This window comes from Narcine bancroftii, chromosome 3, assembly GCF_036971445.1.
Source record: "Narcine bancroftii isolate sNarBan1 chromosome 3, sNarBan1.hap1, whole genome shotgun sequence".
NCBI lineage: Eukaryota > Metazoa > Chordata > Chondrichthyes > Torpediniformes > Narcinidae > Narcine > Narcine bancroftii.
This window is the reverse complement of record NC_091471.1, coordinates 321688984-321703521: the sequence shown is the minus strand read 5'-3', so window position 1 is coordinate 321703521 and position 14538 is coordinate 321688984.

The window sequence follows — 14538 nt, the reverse complement described above, 5'->3', positions numbered from 1 at the left end:
TCACTGGGAATCCAGATCCACAGTAAAATTATTAAAATGCCTTCTGTTGAGTTGCAGCAGGAGCTGCAGTTACCTTGTTCTGTCACTATGTCAGAGAGACCAGAGCTGAGCTTTACTGAATCACAGTGTATGCAATTAAATGAAGTTATTCAAGCTGTTATAAAACCTTTGTTGACATCTGAAATGAATGAAATGGCTCAACTGAATGCTGGTATAAGTTCAGAATTAAATATGGTTAAGACACGTGTGGATGCATCTTATGAAGAATTAAAAAAATTTCATACTGCTTTTTTGGACTGTAATCAAGAAGTGACTTCTAACACAGAAAAAGTGTTGAAGGTGTAAAAATCAATCATAGAACTAGGAGAACATAAGAAGGAGCTAGAAAGAAAAATAGATTACTTGGAGAATCAAAGCAGAAGGAATAATGTGAAAATTGTTGGTTTGCCAGAAGGTATAGAAGGACAAGATCCTCTTCATTTCTTTAAAAACTGGATTCCGCAAGTATTAGGGCAATAAGATCTGTTTTAAAATGTGTGAATGTATATGACCTACTCTAAATCTTATAAATTCTCCCCAAATATTAATATTGTTACAGTATGAATTGCATTGGGTAAGAATGTATTTTGTAAACTTTTGATTGGGCCAAATGCAACTCCGCCCATGTTTGAACCAGACAAAGGGAGAGCTTTGAAACACATTTTCAGTTTTCTCTGCCATCTTTCACAGAGAGAGCATCTATGTGAGACTCTGTGAAGATAACTCACAATTCTGCAAGAAAAAGGAAGACGAAAGTTTCGGTTACGTAATATCGTAGAGTCCACTGAAAGAACCAGAACCCACACATTGAGCTAATTAGCGTTTTTTTGTTAACACGAGGCACAAGTCACAGAACAAAATCTTGGTACAAACTATTTTTACACATTGCATAATTTCGTAATGCATTTAAATCTTATGCAGATCAATAAAATATATTTGGGGGCACATATTAAGGAGATGATAGCACTAGCTCAATTCTGTGCCATGAGATTTTGGACGATGTACTAAAAAGGATCATTGCATCTGAAACATTGCATCTTCCCTTAAAAGAAAACATTGATTTTATACATTGACTTTTAAAACAAAGGAAGATCTGTAATGTTAAAGTGGACTGTTTTCTCCTACGTCAGCCATGCACCTTTAGTATGGGGGACGCAGCTTTGAAGAGATATGATTTTAATGAACAGATTGACGAAACTCTGGCAATATAAGTACCTTCTTATGCCGCTTGAAAGCGACTCTCAGGACTAGTGAGTCAGTAACTGTTAATTTTCATCTTGCCTTCTTGTGGAAATAATCCCCATCCCTCCCTTCAAAAACTCAGCATCCATAGAAAGCAAAAGGCAGTCGACATTTCGGACCTGTGACCTTGTTAGAGTTTCTGTCAATCAATATTGTGTTCAACATCTGACGAGCTAAATAGTATTTTATTGCACTAAATACTATGCCCTATTGAGTAAAGTACTGCTTTCTCAGTCATGTCTACCAACGGCAGATGCGACAATCAACTTGACCAAGAATGTAAAATGTTCCCTCAGCAGCAGCAACTAACTGGTATGAAGAAATTATCTATTCCACATTACGTAATCAGAAAGGAATCAGCACATATACACACATATTATCAGGAATACACTTCCCTTCGGGATATTAAATAAAAACAATGGCCGAACACCAGTTTCCTACAGTGTAAAACTGCAAGTTGCCTTAAATGTTACACGTGTGGAGATGGCCTTATATTTGTAAATTCAACAGCAAAATAAAAGCACCAAAGAGACGTCAGTTTGATGCTTATCTGCCCAAAAACCTACCGAATTGTGAAAAATAATGGCAGGGATTTGACTGCCAATATTTTGTCCACACTGTCCCTCAACCCACATCTACTTACGGGACTTTCCCAAAGTCTGCCTTCCACACTCTGCCTGCCCTTTCTCATGTCCATCCCCTCCACGATGCCTGACCCCCACATTCCCACCACTCCCACTCACTCACCCGCTCTCTGTCTACCAGACAAATTCCCTGTTATGGACACTCCATGCCTTCCCTTCTCTCTACTTCACTCTCTCTGTCTACTTCACATTATCAAAATTTGCATCAGCATCATGTTCGTTTACGGAGAAGGCAACTTCTCGACAACAACGCCAGTACCTGCATCATCTCCGCTCCCACCTAACCAATGAGAACAGTACACGATACTGGTAGTTGGAACATAATGCACAAAAATGTTTTATGTGGCATGTCAGGAGGCCTGAGAAAGATAGCATCAACCATCGAATTGTCTGGACCTGGGGAGTATTTTAGATCTTATAGCTATGAGCATGGTAGCCTGGAGTTAGCCTCACTGGTTGATTGGGTGATCAAGAGCACTTTTGGCATATGGCTTCATCGGTGAGTACATTCAAAATTTAATTATCGACGTGATATTGCAGTTGTAAAACTCATTGATTAGTTCCCATTTCGAATATATGTTGCTAAGATGGTATCACATGGATATGAACCAAGCCCAGTCCACTGAAAATGGTGTGGACGGAATATTTTTATCGCTCTAGCAAAGTGGAAAGGTCAGTTTGCATTCTGTTTCACTCTATTCGACGCCATGACACGATCGAATTCGGTTTCATCGCATGATTTGAAGTATTTCTGGTTCTATTTGTCATATTCGAGATTAGGAAAAAGATATCATTTTCGAGCAGAAGGAGGTCAATAATAATGCCTGAACAGTGTGAAGCAGTATCTCACATTCGGTGTTTGGAATCACCTATAAATGACCGGTTGCTGTCTCTCTTATGAAAACAGTTGATGCACACGGTTGATACAGCCTCGAGACTGCTGCGGCGCGATTCTGTGGGGAACAACCTTCACGTGCATAGAGTGGCCCTCTTCCAGTGGCAGCTCGACAACAACGCCAGTAGCTGCATCATCTCCGCTCCCACCAAACCAACGAGAACAGTACACGATACCATGCAGTTCAGTGAAGGTATACAAGATATCCGGAACGTCTTCATCACTTACTTTCCAGTACTTTTATCCCGACTGGGAACATGAAAAATGATGACAAACTCAATTACCTTCACGCATGGAATATTGTTGTTTGGTCTAGTGTTTGCAGACGCAGAGCCAGTAATCTTCAATGATGGTCAGTATGCTGGGGAGTGAGATGATGATAAATTATTTATTTCACATCATCTGCTTCTACTTGAAAATATGTCTGATATCTGGCCGGCGATCAATGTAAAATAATCAACTTGCACAACGAGGAGGATGCTTAGAGGACATTTGCTTGGGGTTCTAGAGAGGTATGCCACTGAGGCGGGAACATGAATGTAAGATAAGGAAACCGTGACTGACGAAAGAGGTGAGTTAAGAGGAAGAAGGGAGCATATGGAATGTTGGAGAATCAAAAGACAGTAAGGTTTCCTGATAAATATACGGTGGTAATAACTCGAAAGTATTCAGACACCATGACTGAAGTAAAAGAAAAGCACAATGCTGGAGAAAATCATCAGGTCAAACAGTGTATTTTATATAGCAACACGCCAGTCCTTCATCAAGGTATGAGCAAAATGTAGGGAGTCGTCAGAATAAAATGTCACAGAGAGGTACAAGGGAGGGTCACACTGTACAGGTATGTGGAAATAGGTGAATAATTGAGGGAAGGAACACCAGCAAGCAGGAGGAGGGGGATGACTCCGAATGGAGAAGGAATGGAAGAAGAGTTGGAGTAAAGGAAACAGAGAGATAAAGAAGAGAGGAAGAATGGGGGATGGGCTAATGGAAACCGGAAAAATCGATGCTCAATCCATCCGCTTGTTGAGTTCCCAATGTTGGAGGAACAACAAGCCAAAACAAGGCCACATGATGGAGCAACACGTAATTTTCCCTCTGGTCTCATGAGACAGGGTCCATCAGTCGACAGCCCGCAGTCCATGCGGGTGCTCACAACAATAGTTCAGGAGTCCGTGTCACCCAATTTACACCCTTGGTGGGAGCCCCAGGGAAAAAACCCACAAAAAGACACGGAGGAGCATTCAAACTCTCAACAGACATAACTGGATTCTAAACACAGTCCTGTCCTGATCACTGGCACTGTAACGGCATTGCCCTAACTACTACTTTAACCATACTGCCCAATCTTGTGCTTTGTTGTGGACGTCTCGTTAACGGAAGGATGGGGAAGCTGTGGAGTGGGTTCAGAGGAGATTTCCCAGGATATTCTCTGGATTCTAGACCATAGAACATATAAATATACAGTACAGAATTGGCCCTTCCTCCCTCGATGTTGTACCACCCCATATATTCCCTTCTTTTAAAAAGTACTAAACCTCCCTACTCCGTACCCCTTGATATTCCTTTCATCAACGTGTCTGTCCAAGAGTCTCGTAAATGACGCCAATGTTTCTGCCTTCATCACTACTTCCGGCAAGGATTCCAGGGACATACAACTCTCTGTGAAAAAAAATACCCCTGATATCTCCACTAAGCTTCCCTCCCTTAATTTCTTGTACATATGTCCTCTGGTGTTTTCTGATCCTGTCCAATGAAACAGGTACTGGTTATCCACCATACCTCTGATAATCCCTGTAGACTTCTATCAAGTTTTATCTTATCCTTATATGCTAGTCCAAGTTCTACTCACCTTGCATCATAAGATTTGTTTTCCATACAGTTAACATCCTTGTAAATCTCCGCTGCACCCTCTCCATAGTTTCCACATCGTTTCTATAATGAGCTGACCAGAACTGAATACAATACTCTGTGTCAAAATGACACATGATTTGCCACATGATATCTATACTCCTGAATTCAACCCCAATGAATGAAGCTCAACATTGTATAGACCTTCTTATCCATCCTATCAATCTGTACAGTGACCTTGAGAGATGTTTGGATTTCAAATGCAAGGTCCCTCTGTTCATCCACAATCTTAGGTAACCGTCAATTAACCCTATACACTGCTTCTAGTTTGCCCTTGTAAAATACATCACCTCACACTGCTCCAGATTGAAATCCATTTGCCTCTTCTCTGCTCAGCTCTGTATACTGCCTATTCACCCAGGTCATTCATAACAATCACAAAAAGCAGGGGTACCAGAACAAATCCTTGTTGAAATCCACTAGTCACTGAACTTCAGGCAGTATACTTTCCTACCACTAATATTTTCTGCTTTCTGCCTACAAGGCATTTCTTTATCCATATAGCCAATTTTCCACTGATACCATGCCTCATGACTTACTGGATGAGTCTATCATGGGGGATCTTATCAAATGCCTTGCTAAAATCCATGTGGAAATCGTCTCCCTCCCTACCCTCATCAATATATTTTGTAACCTCCTACAAAAATATTTATTTTTGCGAGGCACGACTTTCCCTTCACAAAGCCATGCTGCCTATTCTTGAGTAGACTGTACTTCTCCAAATGCTCAACGATCCTATCCTCATGAATCCTCTCCATTAGTGTACACACAATTGACACAAGACTAATCACTATATAATTATCGGGATTCACCGATAATTGGATATGGTTCTGGGGAATGAACCAATTCAAGTGGTGGACCATTCAGTTGGGAAGCATTTTGGTGAGAGTGACATAGCTATGGAAGAAGGGCAAAAAACAGTCAGTTTTTTTTAAACAAGGGAATACATTTGCCATTCCCAATCCTCGGTCCTCCCCTGAAGCCAAGTGGATAGAAAGATCATAGCTAGTGATCTCAATTCCCAAGGCAGCCTGGGGTATAATGCATCTGGCCTTGTGGACATGTCAATCTTGATGTTTTTAAGAAGTTCTTACACTTCCTCCACATTCTCCAGGACACAGGCCTGTTCAATATCGACTTCACAGTGATCAACACCCTTTTCTATTGTGAATACTGATGCAAGTTATTCATTTAGGACCTCCTCATCCTCCCCTGACTCCAGGAATCTATGGCCTCCTCTATCCTTTAGTGGCCCCAACTTCATTAGTTACATACGCATAAAACACCTTGGGGTTCTCTTTAATAGTCCCCCTTCAAGCTCTCCCAAGTCCTTTATTAAACTCCTTTCTGGTTAACTCAGACCTTCCAGTTTATTACTTCCTATATTTAATGCGTACTTATTTCTTCCAGTTGCCTGATTTCTTTCGTCAGCCTCGGATCCATTTTCCTTCTATTATTTCCTTGTCGTAGCGGCACAACCATATTCTGAACTCTTCGCACGTGGCCCCTAAATGTGCTCCACATTAACTCTATACATTCAAGCTTAAACATTTGTTTTAAATTTACTCTCGCTTGTTCCTGCCTCACCCTTCATGATTGACCCTTCCCCAGTTAAGCACTTTTCTATGCTGACTGTTTTTTGCCCTTTTTCCATAGCTATGTCACTCTCACCAAAATGCTTCCCAACTGAATGGTCTACCACTTGAATTGGTTCATTCCCCAGAACCATATCCAATATGGCCTCTCCTCTCGTCAGCAGGTCCACATACTCTGTCAGAAATCCTTCTTGAACAAAGCTGACAAATCTAGCTCAATCTATAACTCTCGCAGCCAGTAGGTTCCAAATGGCTTATACTGTGCTATGTTTTATGATACTCCTCCGGCTAATATTTGGCCATTGAATTTGACTTCCTGGAGAAAAATTTTCTCGCCTATCACTGATCGGTCCGAAATGACTGCACTCTCCTTGTAACTTCTGGGAGTACAATACAAAAGCCAGAGCTGCAATCCAGCATTTACCTAGTGACACATCGCGGGCACTGACTCATATTTCTCGAATCAATCGATGTTGGCTCATCTATAAAATACACATGGCATTCCAATGATCAACTGTGAATGCCCACAACTTCCTGTCATTCCTTTATTTAACCAGTGCCCCCCCATAACTTTGGTCATATTTAGGATAAAAAATGGTCGCCGCATGAGCTGCTTCCCCACCTCCGGGCCCACTTGGATTCCTTTGAATCCCCACCGCCACCCAAACACAGCACACGGCCATCTCACATCCCCAGCGAGCTACTTTCCGCAGAGTACATTTTTATTCGGTGGGGCCCACCTGTGGCACCTCTGCAGACACCTTATGAGGGGCCATACAAGGTTTTCCAGCAGTCAGGGTCTACGTTCATGCTAGACATCGGCAGCAGGTGGGAACTGTTTACTGTTGACATGCGCACCTTGACCCCACTGAACCAGTGATTGTGGCCCAGCCCAAGAACCATAGCCGCCCAGCTAAAAAGGATATTGGCATAGGTTCTGGTGGCACACCACTAGGCAGGCGAGCCTGCCCCGTTTTTAATCCACGTGGCGGGCAGCCGGTCAAAATGTTGCTGTGGGGGGGGGGTGGTTTCCCCTTCTTCTCAGCACAGGGCTCAGAAGCCCACGCCGGGGTATCGCATGACCCCTGGATGTCGTCAGTGCCCCCCAGTGCGGTTTTCAGCCAGGTCCGGGCTGGGAGTATAAGACCAGCCCAGCAGCCTGCAATAAAACAGTTCTCTTCAGTGAGCTCAATCAGTCTGCTTGTGTGATCTTTCAGTAGCAGTGTATCTGCCGGTGAACGGAGAATGGTTTAGAGTCAACATAAGGGGAACTCCTTCACACAGTGCATGGTGGGATTATGAATGAACTGTCAGGTACAGTGATGAATATGTGGTTAATTTTAACATTTAAGAAGAATTTAACAGTAACAATGATGGGGAGGACTAGGAACTGGGTACAAGTTGGCTAGAAAGTGCCTTCAGTAGCGAACAGCTCAACGATAGCCTGGGTGTCTTTTTAAATGGCAGTATGTTTGAGTTCACGTTATGTTTATCGTGCGTGAGAAGAACGCCACCGATCTGCCCTTTTGATTAAGGGTTCCTGCCAAAGCACAATCTGAGGCATCAGTATTCACTTGCAATGGGACATCCTCGTTAGTGGTCGAGAGTGCAGCTTTGGGAACATCAGCTTTAATTCTCTTGAAAGCCTTCAAGGCCATTGGAGAGAGGGGGAAATATTTTGCGTCAAATGGAGAGCTGTCGTGTTCGGTCTGGGTTTTCCCACAGATAGTGATATTATCCAGATAGGGAAATGTACCTTGTAATTCATTCGTTCTAATGATCTTATCCATTTCCCTCTGAAACACTGACACACCATTTGTGTCTCCAAAAGCTACCTTTTCTGCCTTAAAGGCATAAAAAGAGATATTAGAGAAGCGTGCAATAAGGGAACAGCTGTCATCATGGGAGACTTTAATTTACATATAGATTGGACTAGCCAAATTAGTAAAAATACTGAGGAGGAGGAATTCTTTGAATGTTTACGGGACGGTTATCTAGACCAATATGTTGAGGAACCAACTTGGGAGCAGGACATTTTAGACTGGGTATTATGTAATGAAAAGGGGCTACTCAGCCATCTTGTTGTACGAGGCCCTTTGGGTAGGAGCGCTCACAATATAATCGAATTCTTACTCGACATGGAGAGTGAAGAAATTAAAACCGAGACTAAGGTCCTGAATTTCAATAAAGGGAATTATGATGATATGAGACTGGAGTTGAGTAAGATTGATTGGGTGGTGTTTATGGGGGTGGAGTGTTGACGGTGGATAGACAATGGAAAGCATTCAAAGATCTAATTGAAGAATTGCAGAAATCATTTATACCTGTTTGGCATAAAAATAAACCAAAAAAAGATGACTCAACCGTGGATAACAAGGGAAATTAGAGACAGGATTAGGTCCAAAGAGAGAGCATATCAATTGGCCAAAAATAGTACCAAATCTGAAGACTGGGAACAGTTCAAGATGCAGCAAAGGAGGACAAAGGGATTAATCAAGAGGGCAAAAATAAATTACGAAAGTAAGCTTGCGGCAAACATAAAAACCAGCTGCAAAAGCTTTTATAGATATGTCAAGAGGAAAAGATTGGCGAAATCCAGAGTAGGTTCCTTGCAGTCAGAATCGGGGGAATATATAATGAGGAATAAGGAAATGGCAGACCAATTAAATTCTTACTTTAGTTCTGTTTTCACGAGAGAGGATACAAATAACCTTCCAAAGATGTTGGGAAACAGACACTAATGCAAGGAAGGAGCTGAAAGAAATCAGTATCTCTAAGGACATGGTCTTGGGGAAATTGAAGGGATTGAAGGCCGATTAATCCCAAGGTCCTGATAATCTACATCCTAGGGTACTTAAAGAAATGGACATTCAGAGATAGCAGATGCTTTAAGAATTATTTTCCAGAACTCGATAGACTCAGGATCAGTACCCATGGATTGGAGGGTAGCTAATGTTAATCCACTATTTAATAAGTGGGGTAGAGAAAAAGTGGGGAATTATAGGCTGGTGAGCCTCACATCAGTAGTGGGCAAAATGATGGAATCCATTTTTAAGGATGTAATAGCGGAGCATATGACTAGCAGAGAAGGGATCAGACAGAGTTAACATGGATTTACAAAAGGTAAATCGTGCTTGACAAATCTATTGGAATTCTTTGAGATGGTGACAGGTATAATAGATGGGGGAGAGCCAGTGGATGTGGTGTACCTGGATTTCCAAAAGGCCTTCGATAAGGTCCCACATAAATGACTGGCATGCAAAATCAAGGCTCGTGGGATTGGGGGCAAGGTATTGAGGTGGATTGAGAACTGGCTGGCAGATAGAAGACAGAGAGTTGGGATAAATGGCTCATTTTCTGAGTGGCAGGCAGTGACCAGTGGGGTGCCATAGGGATCTGTACTGGGACCCCTGCTATTCACAATTTACATTAATGATCTAGATGAGGGGATTGGATGTAATATTTCCAAATTTGCAGACGACACAAAGCTAGGAGGGGTTGTGTGCACTGAAGAGGGGGTCAGGAATCTTCAGTGTGATTTGGATAAATTGGGGGACTGGGCAGATACATGACAAATGCACTACAATGTGGATAATACCAACCGGAGGGCAGATTACTATTTGAATGGCAATAGATTGGGAGATGGGGAAGTGCAGAAGGACCTAGGGGTTCTTGTGCACCAGTCACTGAAGGCGAGCATGCAGGTACAGCAGGCAGTTAAAAAGGAAAATGGTATGTTGGCCTTCATATCAAGAGGGTTTGTGTATAGGAATAAGGATACCTTACTGCAGCTGTACAGAGCCTTAGTGAGGCCACACCTGGAGTATTGTGTGCAGTTTTGGTCGCCTTATCTGATCAAGGATGTTCTTGCAATGGAGGGAGTGCAAAGGCGATTCACCAGGCTGATACCTGGAATGGCAAGAATAACTTATGAGGAAACATTGCGCAATTTGGGATTGTACTCGCTTGAGTTTAGAAGATTGAGAGGGGATCTCATAGAGACATATAAAATTCTGGCGGGACTGGACAGAATGGATGTGGAAGGGATGTTTCCAATGGTGGGGGAGTCCATAACCCGGGACCGTTGTTCGAGTATAATAGGCAAACCATTTAGATCCGAGATGAGGATAAATTTCTTTACCCAGAGTGTGGTGAATCTGTGGAATTTATTGCCACATAGAGCAGTAGAGGCAGGTTCATTGAATATATTTAAGAGGAAATTAGATATATTTTGTTCAGTATAAGGGAATTAGGGGTTATGGAGAGAAGGCGGGGACGGGATACTGAACTTTAAGATGAACCATGATCTCATTGAATGGCGGAGCAGGCTCGAAGGGCCGAATGACCTACTCCTGCTCCTATCTTCTATGTTTCTATATAGTGTCATTTCCTTTTTCAATGGGGTTTGGTGGTAAGCTGCTTTGAGGTCAGTAGTTGTGTACACTTTGTATTGTGCTATCTGATTAATCATTTCATTGATGTGTGGCAGGGGGTAGGAATCCAGGTTAGTGTAACGGCTGATTGTCTGGTTGCAATCAATAGCCACTCGTTTCTTAGTGTGATTTTTTACAACTACCACCTGGGCTCGCCTCGGACTCTTACTGGGTTCAATTGTTCCCTCTTTAAGCACTCTCTGTGTCTCAGCTTTGATAAATGTACGATCCTCTTTGCTGTAACAAAGGCTCTTATTTACAATCGGCCGGCACTCGGGGGATAAATCATTGAACAGGGAGGGATCTTTGATCTTTAATGTGGACAGACCACAGTAACTAGTACGGGGGATGATAAGAGTGGGTAGTGGCCCATTGAAATTTAACACTACACTTTTCATCTGACAATGAATATCTAACCCCAGTAACACAGGAGGGCAGAGATCAGGGATTACAAAAAGCCAAACATCAGTAAGGCAATGTCCGGGCAAATTTAAAGTAATTTTACACTTGTCCCATACAGTTTTTGTAAGTTCACTACAAGTCATCGATATCTTTCGGTTCACTGGCTATCTCTGCAAATTTAAAGCTTTGGCGACTTTCTTGTGCATGTAGTTGTCAGTACTCCCTGAGTCTATTAGGCAATCGAGAGTCTCACCATTCACCTCCCCTTCATAATCGATCATTCCAGTCCATAACATCCTCCAATTGACCTGCAGTCAATTGACCTAACACAGGGGAATTTTGTGTTCATCTCACCTCGCTGTCACTTGAAGTCAATTCAGCCAGCTTTTCTGAAGATTCCTTCTTTTCACAGTTGTCTCCCATTCCCTCAGCTCCAGGATGAATTTTCTTGGTGCTTCTCTTCTTCTTCTTATCAGTGATAATACCTCTCACCCTACACACTTTAGCAAAGTGGCAGAGTTTCCCACAATAGCTGCAGGTAACAAATCGAGCCAAGCACTTCTATCTGGGTTGCCAGCTCTTATCACAGAAGTAGCATTTGCCAGGGGTCCACCCTTTTCTTTCCTCCGGGGTTCGAGCACTCCTGGATGTTTCCCTTTTGGTTTATAGCATTTCCCTGGACCGCATAGCACTTATCAGTGTCTCCATCAGCATCTGACGGATGTAACTGGAATCGATTCCATTGACTAAAGCATCCATCTTCAAGGCATTGCATTGTTGTTGCACAGTGACTGCCCTGACATCACATTCGTTTGTCAGTGAGTCAGTTTGCATAAGCAGCATCACTTTCCCTTGGTTTCTGGTGTCTAGTTAGCAACCGGTGTCGAGCAAACACCACGTTCCGTGGTGCCCCATAGTAAACAGTCAGACATTCCCGAGCTATAGATGGAGTGGTTGTTCCTTGCGTTACGGCAAAAGGGACCTCACCCAGCACAGAATGCAGTTGGCCCCACTGTATCACCTCATCGACCACGTTGTTTCGAGCCATGTAGTAATCGAAACAAACAATCCAGTGGTTGAAAATTTCACTAGCTCTCGGGCAGACTGGTCGATTGTCAGCCGCTCTGGCATGAGTGCTGCATCAATTTCTGCTAATAAAATTGAAGTGCCAGTTGATGAAGTAGACAAAGACGATGTGGTCAAACAATAATCAAGGCTTTTATTATCAGAAACTAATGGTAAAATAACAAAAATCAATGGGTGCATACACAGTTATACCCAAGGGGAGTGTCGTTAACGGTAGAGATAATGCACAGCCAATGTTAGTCAGGCAAGGCTAGCCAAAGGGAAGACTTGACAGCCCAGCAGAGAATCACCACAACAGTTTTCTCTTTGAACCTTAGAACCATAGAATATTGAAACACACAAACATGCCCTTCGTCCATTCTGGTGTATTAAAGACTATTTTTATTCTTGGCCGCCGTGACCAGCACCAAGTCCACACCCCGCCCGACCTATTCTATTCTCAATATGGAGATGTTGAGGCACACGTTCTCTCTAAATTTTCCACCCGCCATCAGTGAAAAAACCGATGTACATTTAGCCTGTCCAATCCCTTCATAATTTAAAATACCTCTATTAAATTTCCCCTCATTCTTCTACGCTCCAGGGAATAAAGCTCTGACCTGTTTAACCTTTCTCTGTAACTCAGTACCTGAGTTCCAGGCTACATCCAAGTAAATTTTCTCTGCACTCTTTCTACCTTATTGATATCTTTCCTGTAGTTAGGTGATCAAAACTACACACAATACCCAAAGGTGACCTCAGCAATATCTTACAGAACTTTAACAAAACATTCAACTCCTATACTCAATCATTTATTTATAAAGGCCAATATGCCAAAAGCTCTCTTTACACCACATCTACCTGTGACACTACTTTCAAGGAATTATTTATCTTTACTCCCAGATCCCTCTGTTCTACTGCACTCCTCAGTGTTTACCGTTTACGTCCTTTCTTAGCTTTTCCTTATACACATTGTCTAATCTTTTCTTGGTCTGTATTGTGACAGATTATGTTATAATTTATAATGTACAAAGATATGTTTTATAGAATCTTAATTGTGGGTTTATTTTAGCGTAGGTCACAAAAAATATAAACACTTAGAAACAGCTAACATTTAAATTGCCAGAGTTCTGCTCAAGCCAGACAGTCGAGGCTCCGAATGCCTTTCCAAATCTTTGATCACAAGTAGAGGATGTGTGTGAGAGAGGGAGAGAATATGTGTGTGTGTGTGTGTGTGAGAGAGAGAGAGAGAGAGAGAGAGAGAGAGAGAGAGAGAGAGAATCTGTTGTACAGTTCAGCAGCAACAGTTGGGAATGTAATATGACAAGTTGGCTAGCTTGTGTATAAACCCCATTTGGAAGACGGGTTGTGAGTTCGTAGTTCAGCCTGTTCAAAGCACTTGTGATCCATAGAAGAGGATATGGCTGGCTATATAATATTTAGCTTGAAATAAGGGAAACAGAAAGGAACTCAGTGGTGACCTGAAAAAAAAAGAGATTATCATCTAGAAAACCCTGATAGGGTTTTAAGTTGCCGATCGGAAGGAATGAGTTGGATGAGTCAAACGAGCAACACATCTCTTTCTGAAAACTGACAAGAACTTTCCTAAACGGTAACCATTTGTCTTTGAAGCACCAAAACCTGGTAAAAATCATAAATGTTAAATTCTATGCACAATATAAGAATTTCATGATACCAGTGAACTTGGATGAGTGAGAAGTGGGATTGGACTGTGAATCACAGAACTTTTCTGAACATACATGCACATTACATACATGTGCGCTTAGAATTAGGAGGGGGATAAGTTAGGTTAAGTTAATAGCAATAAGTTGAAGTTTGATCCTGTTTTCATGTTTAAAGATAATTAAAAACAACTTTTAATTAAGTAACCATTTTTCTTGGTGTATTTCTATTGCTAATGGGTTAATTACACAAACATGTACACAGGCAGCTGGAAAGAGTGAAAGAGAGAGAGAGGAGAGGAAGGGAGGGAAATAGAGATAGTGATCAGGCTGACTGTTCATAGCTGAATAATCAAATTCTATTTTTGGACAGTGCTAATATTTGTCTACTCATGTTAACTGATGAACGAGTCTGAGGCGCTGAATATTGGCAGGTAGTGTAGAGCGAAGATTTATTGCATCATAGATGAAGTGGTGCGCCTCACATCCAATAATCTGCCATTTAATATATATTCGTTTCATTTTGAAGTGGAAGAAGTTACGGTGGAAAAAAATATCGAAGTATTCCAGTTATCAATGATACAGATAGTGCATAAAATTAGGTTTCTTCTACATGGGGTAAAGTTCAGT